Source organism: Podarcis vaucheri, assembly GCF_965113315.1.
Source record: "Podarcis vaucheri genome assembly, chromosome: 12".
Classification (NCBI taxonomy): Eukaryota; Metazoa; Chordata; class Lepidosauria; order Squamata; family Lacertidae; genus Podarcis; species Podarcis vaucheri.
In genome coordinates, this window is record NC_138750.1 from 59,804,924 (window position 1) to 59,819,326 (window position 14,403).

The 14,403-nt window shown below is 44.4% G+C and overlaps 1 long non-coding RNA gene across 1 annotated transcript in view; it reads left to right on the forward strand.

Annotated features, from left to right (window-relative positions):
• The first annotated feature begins 11,734 nt into the window (after window positions 1-11,734).
• LOC309515087 overlaps window positions 11,735-14,403 on the forward strand; it is a 211,293-nt gene continuing 208,624 nt past the window's right edge. Inside the window, exon 1 of the long non-coding RNA XR_014212248.1 lies at window positions 11,735-11,964. This is a non-coding gene — a long non-coding RNA (uncharacterized lncRNA). The remainder of the gene's footprint in view (window positions 11,965-14,403) is intronic.

Sequence of the window (14,403 nt, forward strand, 5' to 3'; positions counted from 1 at the left end):
TATACAGTGGTATCTCAGGTTACATACACTTCAGGTTACAGACTCTGCTAACCCAGAAATAGTGCTTCAGGTTAAGAACTTTGCTTCAGGATGAGAACAGAAATTGTGCTCCAGCGGCGCCGCAGCAGCAGGAGGCCCCATTAGCTAAAGTGGTGCTTCAGGTTAAGAACAGTTTCAGGTTAAGAACGGACCTCCGGAACGAATTAAGTACTTAACCCGAGGTACCACTGTATATAACACTGGGCAACAATTTTGTACATTTTGAATGTTGTCTAGATTTCTACAACTGATTTAGGGTATTTTTGCACTGCTGAATCAGGAAATGGCATCCGTTTCTGTCCATCAGGTCAGGTTTTTGTGCTATGTTGATTTGAAAAAAAAATCTTATGACAAAATCAGTTACATTTTTGTGGCATTATCAGCTGATTTTTGTCAACAGATATCATCCTAAATATGTTTTTAAGAGAAAAAAATGTTTTTCCAACAACATATATTGATTACCTGATAGAAACATTGATTACTGTAAACTGAATGGAGGGCATTGATAAAGGTAAGTACATGTAAATTGCATGTTGCTTCACCATTTTTCAAACTTCAGGGCTTGAACTTCCGTTTCTTGGAACTCCTGGGATGCTCAGCGGCAGGGAGGTCTCTCTTCAGAGTCCAACAGTAGTCAGCCATCATGACTGCGTCCCAGCGACCCTGATACCTGGTCTCCATCTCTTTCATGTCCTGATGGAATCTCTCCCCCTGCTCATCACTCATTGAACCCAGGTTCTCAGGAAACCGGTCCATATGTGAAAATAGGTAGTGCATCTTGATGCTCATGTTGCAGCCCAGGTTTCTGAAAGCAGTCAGCATGTTGTTGACAAGTTCTGCGTAGTTTCTGGCCTTATTGTTGCCAAGAAAGTTCTTCACTACCAGAACAAATGACTTCCACGCTTCCAGTTCCACTTCGTTCATTGAGTTTCCGAACTCTGGATCTCTGATGAGCTGACGGATCTGAGGACCGTCAAAGATGCCAGCTTTCAACTTCTCCATGATCAATCCTGGAAAAGCCTGGCACAAGTAAGTGAAGCAGTCACCATCCTTGTCCAGAGCCTTGGTGAATTGCTTGATTAAGCCGAGCTTGATGTGCAGCGGTGGGAAGAGTATTCTGTCTCTGTCCACCAGAGGGTCGTTGATGATGTTCCTTTTTTTTGCAAGGCACCAATTCCTCCTGCACAGGCCAGTCCTTCTTCGTGTAATGCTGAGCACGGTCCCTACTATCCCACATTCACAGAAAACATGGGTACTTGGTGAAGCCAGACTGTTGTCCCAACAAAAAGTTCACCATTTTCAGGTCAACACAAATAAACCACTTATGCTGATCATAACCAATTTTCTCCAGCACATACTTCACCCCTTCATAGTTCTCCTTCAGTGTACTCGAGTGAGCCAGGGGTTTTGATCCCCCAACTTTATGCTTTGCCGCACCAATTCGTGGAAGATTTTGAGGTTTTATGGCTTCAAACTGATCCCTTTTCAACATAATCACCCAGAACTATCGAACCTGAATACGTCTTGTCATTAAAATAATCATTTCCAATCAAAACAATTATTCAACATGGCATTTTACCCCCACCAACTTCTTCTAAAATGCTCCACACAAGCGTACATGTGAATAAAAATGTTAAAAAATGACATGTGGCCATAACTCAAAAACCTGACCTGACTGAGCAAAACCAATGTGATTTTTTGATTCAGCACATCAGATTCATCCTAAATCAGCTGAAAAAACGCAGACAACAAATTTGTTGTTGACCAGTGTAATAAATGTTCATAAATGTACCAACCAAGCACAAACATAGATATATGGACCACATGTCTGGAGCAGCTCAGGAAGACCGCCCTGAAACCATTTTGACTCCCCAACTGACCAAATGTTTTCTCCGCAAGGAGGGAGGGGGTGAAGGAACCTTCCCATTGTCTCATCAATTGGGAAATCACTATCTCAAAGGAATGGCCAGACTACCAGGAAAGGAAATCGGATAAGGCATTATCAGATAACCTGGCAGATAGGAAAAACAACAACGTTCAAATTTCTGCTGTAGACCACCTTTTCTGTGACGTAAGTATGATGTTTGTGGGGGTGGTCTTGGGTTACACCCCTTCTGTGATGTGTGTATGATGTTTGGGGGGGGGCGTTGTTTTGAGCTCCAGGGCAGGGAATTTAAAATGTCTATATAAGGCCTTGCACGCCATTGTTCTGGGTCCTCTTCCTCTCCTGCGTGTGAGGGGAGTACCCTGTTGCAACAGATCAATAAAGATCAAGCTTACTAGCTGCTTTGCTTCTCAATATTCTCTGGTTGGCCTCTAATATTTTCTCCTGCCAATAGGGAACCCACGTAAGGACTCTATACGGGCCACCCCACCCTCTCACTATATATAAAGGTCTGGTGTCTTCTGTTCCATTGTATCTGAAGAAGTGTGCATGCACACAAAAGCTCATACCAATAACAAACTTAGTTGGTCTCTAAGGTGCTACTGGAAGGAAATTTTTTATTTTTTGTTTCGACTAGGGCAGACCAACACGGCTACCTACCTGTAAAGGGAAACTAGTGATGTAGAGAGATATCTATGCAGATTTCAGGTACAGTAGTACCTCAGGTTACATATGCTTCAGGTTACCGACGCTTCAGGTTACACACTCCGCTAACCCAGAAATAGTGCTTCAGGTTAAGAACTTTGCTTCAGGATGAGAACAGAAATTGTGCTCTGGTGGCACGGCGGCAGCGGGAGGCCCCATTAGATAAAGTGGTGCTTCAGGTTAAGAACAGTTTCAAGAATGAATTAAGTACTTAACCCGAGGTACCACTGTATTCTTAACTGAGAAGCTTTTGCCTGCAGGTCCAATTTTCACCAGGTGGGGGCGCTCTACACAGAGCCAGCAGTCTCTGGCAGTACCCTGTACCTCTAGTTGTGGAGATGAAGCAACGCACAGCATGGTGATTTCTCCATTGCTACAAGGAAGAGCATCAAAGCCTGTTGGCCTCTCTCTATCTCTTTGCTGAGCCCTAAACAAATCTGTGTGGGATTAGGTAACACGATTTACTTATTGTACACAATATGATAACCACTTTTATGGAACAAACGTTTGCAGTCTGGAGCCAACATTTACCTCTCCCCAATTCCCAGGCAATGATTGTGTAACTAACAGATTGGGAATGCGCTGCCAAGAATCAAAAACAACACAATTGACCCTCTCTCACAAAAGCTCTCTTGGTATGCAGTTGGGAAGCAAGCTTTCAGTTGCAAAACGTTGTGTAGGAAGGGGCTAGAATGACGGATAGCTTTATCAATACTGGATAACCAAATGGTGCAGCTTTTCCTGAACTACTTCAAGCAGATAGGAGGTGTGCGTTGAGGTCTAAAAGTTCTCCTATGTGAAAATAAAAACAGGGACAAAACTAGAATCCATTGACTCTGCCGGTCATTAGCTCTGGCGCCACCTACTGTTGGACTCCCTGCCTGTTCCCCTATCCCTAGTCTTTCCCACCTGGAATCGTAAAATTATAGAGTTAGAAGCGACCTTGAGGCTTAGTTTCCAGACCCTTGATCATCTTGGTTTCCCTCTACAGTGGTACCTCGGGTTAAGTACTTAATTCGTTCTGGAGGTCCGTTCTTAACCTGAAACTGTTCTTAACCTGAAGCACCACTTTAGCTATTGGGGCCTCCTGCTGCCGCCACACGATTTCTGTTCTTATCCTGAAGCAAAGTTCTTAACCTGAAGCACTATTTCTGGGTTAGCGGAGTCTGTAACCTGAAGCGTATGTGTCAGGGGTTCAGGAGCAGAGGCGAGGGCAAGGGAGGAAACAGAGAGCGAGGGGGAGGAGGCAGAAGAAAAGATGAGTGATGACGACGACCCGAGATCTCCGAGTCTTTCCAGTGAATCAGAAGATTCACAGGAAGGAGCGCCAGTGGCCAGAGCAAGGGGGAAACCAAGAGGGACACCCCAGGAAGAAGGGTCCAGAGGGGGCTCAGAGAGCAGCAGTTGGAAATCGGGGCCAGCATCAACAACAGAACGCAGTGGGGAGGAAGGGCGCCAGGTACCGAGTTCTGGCAGCTCGCAGCAGGAGGGAGGGCACGAGTCAGGAGTGGCCACACCTCCATCGGGGAGCGAGGAAACGGTCAGGCGGCAAGTGGAAGGTTGGGCGCGCGCGCCAAGTTCAAATGCACAGGAAGGTGGCGCAGTCAGCAGCCCGGAAAGGGAGCCAGGTCCTAAAGCCCGACGCAAGGAGACAGAAGGGTCCGGGGGGTCAGCGTCAGAAGCGTCCCGAAAGGAAGAGACCCCGGGGGGCAGAGGGACCCAGAGAAGAACGGTCAGGTGGAAAAGGTGGAGTAAGGCTAGGGTACTTAGCTGGTGTACAGGGGGCGGAGACTCAGACGGAGCTTCGCCGGTCTAACCCATAAGACGTAGAGCTGCACGCAGCAGCTTGAGAATGGAAACTGTAACTCAATAAAGACTTTTACAAAGTGACCACTGGCTAGCGTGATCCTCTGTGAGCTAGGATCTGGAGCAGCTCTGACAGTATGTAACCCGAGGTACCACTGTACACACTTTCCAGCTGGTCAATATCCTACTTAAATTGTGGCGCCCGAAATTAGACACAGTATTCCAAATGTGGTCTGATCAAGGCAGAAGAGGAAAGTATTATTATTATTAAAATTTATATACCGCCCTATACCCATAGGTCTCAGGGCGGTTCACAGGATAAAAGTACTATTACTTCCGTGGATTTGAGACACTATAAAGTGGTACCTCTGCTTACGAACCTAATTCGTTCCGGAGGTCCGTTCTTAACCTGAAACCGTTCTTTTTTAAAAAAAAAATATTTTTATTGCTTTTTTCCCAGGTACAGATGTTAAATCAGATATATAAAAGAAATAACAGAAAAAGAAAAAAGAAAGAAAAAGAAATCCATCTTTCCAATACATTTTTTCATAACCAACCGGACTTCCCCACATCTCCCGCACCCTGCATTCTTTACAATAAAAAACCTGAAACCGTTCTTAACCTGAGGTACCACTTTAGCTCATGGGGCCTCCAATTGCCACCGGAGCACGATTTCTGTTCTCATCCTGAGGTAAAGTTCTTAACCCAAGGTACTACTTCTGGGTTAGCGGCATCTGTAACCTGAAGCATTTGTAACCTGAGGTGTTTGTAACCCGAGGTACCACTGTTCTTTGGTTGATGCAGCCTAGAATAGCATTAGCTTTCTGTTCTTGCTGCTCCATCACACTGTGGACACATTTATTACTGGCAAACCAGGTGTCCCCCATCTGTGTAGAATCATAGATTTGTCCCTATTGAAATTTATTTTTTTAGTTTTGGTCCAGTTCTCCAATCTGTTAAGGTTGTCTCGAATCCCTGTCTTCAGTGGCACTGGCGACCCGTCCCAGTTTGGTGTCCCAGTCTGGTGTCATCTGTGTCAGGATTGTACAAACAAGAATACAATTTGGGGAAAGTAAGGAGATTTTTTTTCAGGCTCAAATCAATTCATTCTGATTTGTATAGAAAGCTGAGCATATCCTAAGGAACATCTTCTCCGTTGTGGAGAATCCATTTGTGAGAAACAGAAGTGCAACTCATAGCTGGTCTCTTGGGATGAGGCTATTTTAAATCTCTGGTCACCGGCTCGAAACCTCTTTTGACAATCTATACTGCCACCTTGTGTGGTTTTAACTTTTTTTAAAAAAAGAGCAAAGCCAATCTCATCACACTGGTTTCATCCCTGCTTTTTTTTAAAAAATGGGGCTTGGCTCACTGGCAGATGACATGCGAAAGGCCTGTGGTGGCAAAGAATAGCCACCATGGTCAAAAGTAAAGGTAAAGGGACCCCTGACCATCAGTAATAATAATAATAATAATTTATTATTTGTATTCCGCCCACCGGGCTGGGTTTCCCCAGCCACTCTGGGCGGCTTCCAACAAAGAGTAAAAATATATTAGAATGTCACACATGAAAAACTTCCCTGAACAGGACTGCCTTCAGATGTCTTCAGATGTTCAGGTCCAGTCACAGACGACTCTGGGGTTGCGGCACTCATCTCGCTTTACTGGCCGAGGGAGCCGGCGTACAGCTTCCGGGTCATGTGGCCAGCATGACTAATCCACTTCTGGCAAAACCAGAGCAGCGCACGGAAATGCCGTTTACCTTCCCGCTGGAGTGGTACGTATTTATCTACTTGCACTTTGATGTGCTTTCGAACTGCTAGGTTGGCTGGAGCAGGGACCAAGCAAGAGGAGCTCACCCCGTCGCGGGGATTCGAACCGCCAACCTTCCAATCAGCAAGCCCTAGGCTCTGTGGTTTAACCCATAGCACTGCCATCAACAGTTCCCTCTTGCATGAATTTGTCCAATCCTTTTTGAAAGCCGTTTCAGCTGGTGGCCATCATGTGGCAGCGAGTTCCATAGTTTAATTGCATGATGTGTGGAGGAGGGATTTGCTCTATCAGTCCTGAATCTCCCAACATTCACACTTCTCTGAAGTGCACTCCTCCGAGCAAAATAATAGTAGATAAACATGCAGCGAAATGTGCCTTATTAGGGGACAGTATGTCAAAAGATTCCTTGCACATGGGAGCCGCGTGTCTGAGCAAAGCAGAAGAGGCCCAGATACTGTGTCCTCTAAGCCACAATTACTCAACTTTAAGAAGGGGCAATGTGAAGAAATATTCAGCAAGGGAGGCCTGCAATGGTCAGACTGACCCCAGAGAGTTCGCCTTCCCCAAAAGGCTGCAGCTTGTCATTCAAAAGGAACTCGGAAACTTCTCTGACACCTTTGTCAACATGCCCCTCGATTTCCCAATGGGTTTCTTCCTGGGTTTCTTCCACCACCCCATACGCAAGAATCTGGATCTCCTGCTTCCACCCGCGTTTCCTTTCTGTGCTCACATATCTCTTGCTACATGGACCCCAGTGAATTCTGCACTCTCGTGTTGCAACAGTGACAGCAGTCCTTGAACATCCTTTTTTTTATAAAAAAGATATTTATTAAATTTTCACAAATTATAAAATCAAACACAATACAAACAAACACACAGAAGGACAAACAAATATAATTTCAAATCCTTATTCTCTTAAAACTTACTTCACCGACCTCCTCATACCTCCCCTTTCTGCCTTCCCATTTCAAATATTTAGTTCAGCAAATCCTCACCCTTAATTTAATCTAATTGTAATCCTTTCTTTTCTTTTAACCTAATCTTTACAGCTGTAATCCGCTTACTTCTATAGCCGCAACATTTTAACACTCATTAATTTTACAATGTCTCTTAAGATAGATCTTAAATTTCTTCCAATCTTCTTCCGCCGTCTCTTTTCCCTGATCTCGGATTCTGCCAGTCATTTCAGCCAGTCCCATGTAGTCTATCACCTTCATCTGCCATTCTTCCCCTTGAACATCCTTTCTCATCAGCCGGCAAGATGTTTCTACCAGGGTTGGTGACCAATGGAAAGGCTGTATCTCAGTGGCAGGGCTTGTGATTTGAACACAGAAAGTCCCCAGTCCAAGTTGAAAGGAGAGGGTGAAAGGTGATGGGCAGTGCTATTTTTCTAGAAAAAGAAGTGCCGGAATTCACCCTAAACGCCTCTCTCTTTCTCTTAGAATGGCGCACACCTGAAAGGTGCCAGAACGCAACCGAGAGGGGCTAGAACAGCCTGCCCCTGATGGGAGGGATGCGGGCAGCGCTGTTTACCTTCCCGTCACAGTGGTACCTATTTATCTACTTGCACTGGCGTGCTTTCGAACTGCTAGGTTGGCAGGAGCTAGGACAGAGCAACACTCCGTCACGGGGATTCGAACTTCTCACCTTCCAATCGGCAAGCCCTAGGCTCTGTGGTTTAGACCACAGCACCACCCGAGCCCCAGAAAACCATAGAGTGGTAAGGTACCCCAAAATGTCATGCAGTCCAACCTGCAATGCAGAGAATGCCAGTTTCATCAATGTAACACAAGTCAACTGAGATGTTTTTTCCAGCTTATGTTTGTTTCCAGTCTCCTCCAACAGCTCACAAAGTTAATGGCGCCAATCTAAGATGCAACGGTTTCTTCTTCCCACATTCCTGTGCCTGTTTTAGCTTTGCAGAGGAAACATTTAATTAAAAATAACTTTTACCATGGATTTATGCAGCACATTTATTCATTTGGTGATGACCCAGATAGTGAGATTATCTCTCCTCTCACCACAAGTCTAAAAATCTGATTTGTGTTTCCTAGAATTCCTTCCAACTGCCTCACAGTGACTCTTAGGTTTTCTTTTGACTTTCTCGGAATCACATCCATTTGGTGGTCTCTTCAAATTTAGATGGATTTCCTTTCTGGTTCCCGCCAGAGATATCTCAAGAGGTCAGAGCGAAAGGGCCTAACTCAAGGTTTCCATTATGTGGATGTTGTCCCGACCTCTGAAGTTTTGAAAGCCTGCCAGTCTCTGTCAAAATTGGCCAGGAAGTGTCTTTCAGTGGTGCAACTTTTGTGAGCTCAAGAGTCATACAGAAACTTCATCACCTAAGAAACATGAGCAAAAATACACACAGTAGAGGAAACTGTGAATGAAAATGCATCTATTTGTGAACATAGCATACACAAATGCATCGTATTAGGGGGAATTGCTTGCAAAAAATATATGTATATATTGGGAGATGCATGCATTAAAATGCTAATAAGCTATCATGAGGAGATGATAGATAGATGATAGATAGGTAGATAGATAGATGATAGATGATAGATGATAGATGATAGATGATAGATGATAGATGATAGAGATAGATAGATAGATAGATAGATAGATAGATAGATGATAGATAGATAGATAGATAGATAGATAGATAGATAGATAGATAGATAGATAGATAGAGATAGATAGATGATAGATAGATAGATAGATGATAGATAGATAGATAGATGATAGATGATGATAGAGATAGATGATAGATAGATAGATGATAGATAGATATAGATAGATAGATAGATAGATAGATAGATAGATAGATAGATGATAGATAGATGATAGATAGATAGATAGTAGATAGAAAGATAGATAGATAGATGATAGATATAGAGATAGATAGATAGATAGATATAGATAGATGATAGATATAGATAGATATAGATAGATAGATAGATAGATAGATAGATAGATAGATAGATAGATAGATAGATGATAGATAGATAGATAGATGATAGATAGATAGATAGATAGATAGATAGATAGATGATATAGATAGATGATAGATAGATAGATGATAGATAGATAGATAGATAGATAGATAGATAGATAGATAGATAGATAGAGAGATGATAGATAGAGAGATGATAGATAGATGATAGATAGATAGATGATAGATGATAGATATAGATAGATAGATAGATAGATAGATAGATAGATAGATGATAGATAGACTCTCTCGCTCTCTCTCTGTATTTCATGAATTGCTGTGGAATTGTGGAGAACTGAACTTAAGAGCAGAAATATGAAAAGCTGAAAGAAACCAAAATTGTCAGGTCCGTCCATCCTCAGTTACATTATTCAGCAGGCATTGGGTCATACAGAAAATGTATTTCTTTGGACTTAGAATGACAGAATCATAGAATTGCAAAGTTGGAAAGGAGCACAAGAGTGATCTAGTCCAACCCCTTGCAATATGGGAATCTCAGCTAAAGCATCCATGACAGACACCCATCCAACCAACCTCTCGGTGCTTTTTTTCCAGGGGGACGCAGGGGTACACATACCCCTAAACATTTTGTGAATCTTTGAACTTTTGTCCATTTATTGTATTTATTTTTCCCGATCACAAAATTGTGATTTTCTTGAGCCGAAATGAGAGTACCCCTAAACATTTTTTTTAAAGAAACAAAACCATTGTAACCTCTGCTTAAAAACCTCCAGCAGAGGAGAAGCCACAGTCTCCTGAGGGAGTCCATTCCACTGTCAAACAGCTCTTGAGGAAACTGATTTTGGATGGGGAATTTCGCTTTGTTTCATACTTGCACTGGAACCTTCTGATGGCACCTTGTGCCTAGTTCCAAACGGAGACCTTCAGTTGACAGGGTGGATTATAAATACTGCTACGAATCCCGTCAATCTCTGAGCGGTGAGATATCCCAAGGGTCCCAGGCACTTAGCCAGGCTCGATTCCTGGGTCAGCAGAGACTGTGGTGTCTTCAGGATATATGGTTTTATTTACACATATCTACAGCCTGTATGTATGGAAATGAGAATGTATGGAAGTGAGAGCTGGATCATGAAGAAGGCTGATTGCCAAAGAATTGATACTTATACTCGGCCCATCTGGCTGGCTTTCCCCAGCCACTCAGGGTGGATCCCAACAGGATATTAAAAACACCAAACATTAAAAACATTCCCTAGACAGGGCTGCCTTCAGATATCTTATAAAAGTCAGGTAGCTGTTTATTTCCTTGACATCTGATGGGAGGGCGTTCCACAGGGCGGGCGCCACCACTGAGAAGGCCCTCATTGGCGACCACCTTCTGTCAGAGCCTCCCTTTGCCCTTATTAAGACACAAGGGACATGGAGATCAGTATGTGAGAAGTAAGGAAAGGGACATTATGTGACTAATAGCGGATGAGCTTTTTTGCACAGCCAATAAAAAAGGAAAAGAAACAGTCCTGAAGAAAAGGAAGGTTTTTTATGTATATAATGAACCCGGCTCATTCTAGGTCTTCTGGGTTAAGATTAACCAGACCGGATGAGCTGTGGTTAAAGGAAAACATAATGAGCACCGGGCTGTGTGACTTGGCACCAAAACATCTTGCCGGATATGGTCTCCCCTGCAAGCTAATGGTTGACTACTTTGGGGGGTGGCGGCGCAGAGTTAACCATTTTGAAAAGTCTTGGGTGCATTTTCTTTCTGGGCAAAGTCCAGCAGCCGTAGAACAGAATAATGAGCAAAAAACCCCCAAAGCCCACAAAACCCACATCTCATGAGGTCAGCAGGATGTTTAGCACCACGAGTCCCAGGACTCGCTTCCCCCAATGTCGTATTCTCAAGAAGGAAGCTCAAGTCTTGAGCAAGATCCTTCAGAGACCCAACGATTCTCACGCAACCAAAGAGGAAGTCAGGAAGCCAACGGAAGAGGGGCAAGGGATAGAAATCAATTATTATTTCTTAGAAGTATTAGTGTGGGCTGGGGGTGTTCCATCTAGATGACGCCCTGATTCCCTTCCAATTTGGGGGGCCCTGTGCCCAGGTACCGTTAGAATCTAACACAGGATTCTGTTGCTGAGCTGGTGAGACAATTTTCTTTCTGAGGAAATGACCTTAGCTGACCATCCAAGTGTCCTCATCAGGGTCCCAAAAGAATGAACTTGGTTGCAAGAGCTACAGCTAAGTTATGGTGTCATCCAGGGTAATGTGTAGACCGTTCCTCCCCACCCAACCTCCCAATACCTAGCTGCTAGGTAGGAAGGAGAACAATTGCCAGAAAGTTGTGTGTAAGCCAAGCTGGTAGCAGGTGGAAGTGGGAGACATAGAGACCTTGCTCTGACTAATGGAGAAGCGAGATCTGCTGGGGTGGTTAATGCACTGAGACTCTCCATCCTAAGGTCAGGCTGTTGTTGTTGTTTAGTCGTATTCAACTCTTCATGACACCACCTTCTTGTGCCCTTGTGCCCTCAATCTTTCCCAGCATCAGGATCTCTTCTCATGAGGTAGCCAAAGTCTTGGAGCCTCAGCTTCAGGATCTGTCCTTCCAGTGAGCACTCAGGGCTGATTTCCTTCAGAATGGATCGGTTTGATCTTCTTGCAGTCCATGGGACTCTCAAGAGTCTCCTCCAGCACCATAATTCAAAAGCATCCATTCTTCGGCGATCAGCCTTCTTTATGGTCCAGCTCTCACTTCTATACATCACTTCTGGGAAAACCATAGCTTTAACTATACGGACCTTTGTCGGCAAGGTGATGTCTCTGCTTTTTAAGATGCTGTCTAGGTTTGTCATGGCTTTTCTCCCAAGAAGCAGGCGTCTTAATTTCGTGACTGCTGTCACCATCTGCAGTGATCACCTCTTACTCACCTTTTATTCAAACTAAAAAGTCCCAGACGCCACGACCTTTCTTCACAAGGGAGGCACTCCATCCTCCACCAAGTATTTCGGTTGCTCTTTCCCGAACACTTTCCAGCTCTTATTTATGCGTATACAAGCCCAGCACACCGGCAGGTATTAAATTCCTTGCAAGGTGAGGAACATTAATCAAGGAGAGCCAGCCTTTCGCAGCTGCATTCATGCCACAATCTCTTATTACACAGAATCTCAACACAATTGTTTCCCGGTGAGTCCAACCTTGATATCTTTTGAGATAGCAGAGTAGGGAGAAAAACACAGACACCTTCATTGTTCCGATGGCATGTTTTGTGGACTCTAAATTCCTCCCCAGGTGACAAACTGGCAACGCTTTCTGCCAAGGCAGCACTTGATAGGTTTCCAATTTATCTTGGCTGTCCTGTTCTGTGTTTTTCCTCCATTGTCCACTCTGAACATGTTTGTTTCTTTTGTCCTTTGCGGTGTTGATGCTTTGCAAGAGGTGGAACGGTGATAGCCATTATTATTATCATTATTGCTAATATTGTTATTATTCTTGTATGATTGGGCCTTTCGACCATTGAGGCGTATCAGGTACAATCAACAATGTTATCTGCAGCCGTCTGTTTGCATAAATAAAAGCCCCACTGTTCATTTTCGGAAAATTGCCAGTGGATTCATTTGGCAAGCTGAACCAATGACCTGTCATATCATGGAACGCTGTAGATTCGCAAAAAGCCTTCCTTGGCATCTGCTTCTCGATCACCCTTGAGAGGTCTGGATGATGGGTGTTATGTACTGAGTTGAATAGGATCCAGAATGCAGCAGTCTGATTGGTCCACAGGAGTCACCCAATCCAGCTCCAGGTGGAAGTGAACCCACAACCTGATTGGCCTAGAGGTGAATCCCCGAATTAGCCAGTCACATGCAGCCCATTGTGTAAATAATGTATATAAAGCAGACATTCTGGGGGAACTTCCATTCCTTCCCCCCCCCCCACTATGAGCTGAATAAAGAGCATGAAATCCACTCTTGACTCCGAGCATATTTCAATTGATATCTATCTTTGCAACTGGGAAAGGCTTGGGGCATTGCAAAACATGCTTTGAACAGAAAGTCTGCGTGAAAACGAGCGAGGGAAAGGCGGGCAAGACAGGCAAGAACCATGGGGGCAGTGCAGGGCAAGTAGTAGGAGAGCTGCGAAGGTAAGGTTCAGTCATAATCTTAAAGACTGACATAAAAACATCGGAAGAGACCTGCTGAATCAAGACAAGACCCATTGAGTCCAGCATCCTGTTCTCACAGCGGCCAGCCTGTGGGAAGCATGGAAGGAGGACGTGAGCGCAACAGCTCTCTCCCTGCTTGTGATTCCCAGCATTTGGAAACTCACTGATTCCAGCAGTGGAGATGGATCATAGAATCATAGAATCATAGAGTTGGAAGAGACCACAAGGGCCATCGAGTCCAACCCCCTGCCAAGCAGGAAACACCATCAGAGCACTCCTGACATATGGTTGTCAAGCCTCTGCTTAAAGACCTCCAAAGTAGGAGACTCCACCACACTCCTTGGCAGCAAATTCCACTGTCGAACAGCTCTTACTGTCAGGAAGTTCTTCCTAATGTTTAGGTAGAATCTTCTTTCTTGTAGTTTGGATCCATTGCTCCGTGTCCGCTTCTCTGGAGCAGCAGAAAACAACCTTTCTCCCTCCTCTATGTGACATCCTTTTATATATATTTGAACATGGCTAGCATATCACCCCTTAACCTCCTCTTCTCCAGGCTAAACATGCCCAGCTCCCTTAGCCGTTCCTCATAAGGCATCGTTTCCAGGCCTTTGAGCATTTTGGTTGCCCTCCTCTGGACACGTTCCAGTTTGTCAGTGTCCTTCTTGAATTGAATTGGAACATCGCCACCCTTTCTTCTTCTTCTTAGGCAATCCCTCGTAGCCGAGTAAGATTGTATTCTATAAACACGATTTTAACAATGCGTCCGTAAGTGACTGTGGAGGCCAATTCTGGATCCACACGTCCTTCCACAGTGGGGACATTGGTTTCCGGGCAGAAGCTGATCACGGTGTGGATTTGCCAAGCGTGCCTTCCTCTTAGCACGTTTCTCCCTTGCGTCCTGGGTTCGAGTGTCTTCAAAGCCCATGATACCTTTGGGAAATGCTGTTCTCCAACTGGAGCTCTCGCAGGCAGTGTTTCCCAATTGTTGGTGCTTATATTACATTTTTTTAGATTTGCCTTGAGACAGTCTTTAAACCTCTTTTGTTGACTACCAGCATTTGTTGATCACCCCCCCCCCACACACACACACA